The 2,500-nt window shown below is 38.4% G+C and overlaps 1 protein-coding gene across 4 annotated transcripts in view; it reads left to right on the top strand.

The window, feature by feature from the left end:
• The window catches only part of rims2b (regulating synaptic membrane exocytosis 2b), a 103,795-nt gene that overhangs the window by 86,906 nt on the left and 14,389 nt on the right, over positions 1–2,500 (top strand). The gene's annotated exons all lie outside the window — the stretch shown is intronic.

Here is a 2,500-nt window from a genome sequence, read left to right as displayed (position 1 = left end):
TGTGTGTGTGTGTGTGTGTGTATATATCTGTGTGTGTTTGTGTGTGTGTATATCTCTGTGTGTGTGTGTGTGTGTGTATATATCTGTGTGTGTGTGTGTGTATATATCTGTGTGTGTGTGTGTGTGTGTGTATATATCTGTGTGTTTGTGTGTGTGTGTGTATATCTCTGTGTGTGTGTATATCTCTGTGTGTTTGTGTGTGTGTGTGTGTGTGTGTATATATCTCTGTGTGTGTGTGTGTGTGTGTGTATATATCTGTGTGTGTGTGTGTGTGTATATATCTGTGTGTGTGTGTGTGTGTGTATATATCTGTGTGTTTGTGTGTATATCTCTGTGTGTGTGTATATATATCTGTGTGTTTGTGTGTGTGTGTATATCTCTGTGTGTTTGTGTGTGTGTATATATCTGTGTGTGTGTGTGTGTATATATCTGTGTGTGTGTGTGTGTGTGTGTGTGTATATCTCTGTGTGTGTGTATATATATCTGTGTGTTTGTGTGTGTGTGTATATCTCTGTGTGTTTGTGTGTGTGTATATATCTGTGTGTGTGTGTGTGTGTATATATCTGTGTGTGTGTGTGTGTGTGTGTGTGTGTATATATATCTGTGTGTTTGTGTGTATATCTCTGTGTGTGTGTATATATATCTGTGTGTTTGTGTGTGTGTGTATATCTCTGTGTGTTTGTGTGTGTGTGTGTGTGTATATATATCTGTGTGTTTGTGTGTGTGTGTATATCTCTGTGTGTTTGTGTGTGTGTATATATCTGTGTGTGTGTGTGTGTATATATCTGTGTGTGTGTATATCTCTGTGTGTTTGTGTGTGTGTGTGTATATATATCTGTGTGTTTGTGTGTGTGTATATCTCTGTGTGTTTGTGTGTGTGTGTGTGTGTGTATATATATCTGTGTGTTTGTGTGTGTGTGTGTGTGTGTGTGTATATATATATCTCTGTGTGTTTGTGTGTGTGTGTGTGTATATCTCTGTGTGTTTGTGTGTGTGTATATATCTGTGTGTGTGTGTGTGTGTGTGTGTGTATATATCTGTGTGTTTGTGTGTATATCTCTGTGTGTGTGTATATATATCTGTGTGTTTGTGTGTGTGTGTATATCTCTGTGTGTTTGTGTGTGTGTGTGTGTGTATATATATCTGTGTGTTTGTGTGTGTGTGTATATCTCTGTGTGTTTGTGTGTGTGTATATATCTGTGTGTGTGTGTGTGTGTATATATCTGTGTGTGTGTATATCTCTGTGTGTTTGTGTGTGTGTGTGTATATATATCTGTGTGTTTGTGTGTGTGTATATCTCTGTGTGTTTGTGTGTGTGTGTGTGTGTGTGTATATATATCTGTGTGTTTGTGTGTGTGTGTGTGTGTGTGTATATATATATCTCTGTGTGTTTGTGTGTGTGTGTGTAGCCGTGGTGAGGCTGTCCAGCAGAGTCAGTCTCAGGGGGAGGAGTGTGTGGTGGAGGGAGAGGGGAGAGTAGAGGGAGGTGAGAAGGAAGGAGAAAGCGAGCAGGAGAATGGAGTAGAGGAAGAGGAGGAGGATCCGGACAGGTCAGAGTCATGAAGAATGTATCCTGAATCCTGGAGTAAAGTTCAGAGTTAGTGAGAGAATCAGAGACAGAAGAGTAAAATGAGGTCAGTGTGCAGGTGAGGGACGTTTCTGGTGTTCAGAGTCGTTCAGGTGGATTTACTGAAGCTCCACCTTCACATCTCTCATTGCTCTCGCCTAACCTCAGAACAGCACAGAGAGAGAGAGAGAGAGAGAGAGACAGAAAAAGACATAATTTTATAAATAAAGCTACAGAATAGAGTGCTTACATTTAAAAGTTAGTGCCCCCCCCTTTAAAGCTCATATTCTTTAATTTCTTTAAGTTTGACAGAAACAAAACGGAAAGTTAAATAAGTTTTTTTAATTAAACAATTAGTCATGTACAAACAACATAGCATTAGACATTAGACTACAGAACAGGTAACAAGAGAAATACACAAACAACTGAAAAGAACGAAGGGAAAAGAAAAAACTGATTCTTAAGCACTCACTGGATGGATAAATCCCATTTGAAATGGTGAAAGGAATTTCTTTTGGGAGAATTGTAAATATTTGGTATTAGGTTTGTGAATACTGTGTTTCGAGAAATAATGTGAGTTTCTGTAAGCTATTACAGGATAATAAATAATGTTTAACCTTTTGTAAATTTCTTATAATTTTATTATGAACGTTGACTTCCTTCGAAATCACTAAGTTAAGTAAGATGGATGAAGGGAAAAGGAAAAATGGAACAAAAGAAGTTGAGAAAGGTGTAGTAGTAAAAGGTGCAGTATGCTGCCCCCTGGTGGTCTGAAGAGGAAACGTCTGACTAGCGAGGAAATAGACAGAACCACGTGCATGTGATGCTGCAGAAGATCATGTGAGATATAATCAGTGATGAATTTTCCTGTGCTGAATTTACAGCTGTGGATTTGAGAGTCAGTGGATTTAAAAAGACTTGTCTCTGATCACA

Source organism: Hemibagrus wyckioides, linkage group LG24 (genome assembly GCF_019097595.1).
Source record: "Hemibagrus wyckioides isolate EC202008001 linkage group LG24, SWU_Hwy_1.0, whole genome shotgun sequence".
Lineage (NCBI taxonomy): Eukaryota > Metazoa > Chordata > Actinopteri > Siluriformes > Bagridae > Hemibagrus > Hemibagrus wyckioides.
This window is presented reverse-complemented; position numbering and strand designations above follow the sequence as displayed.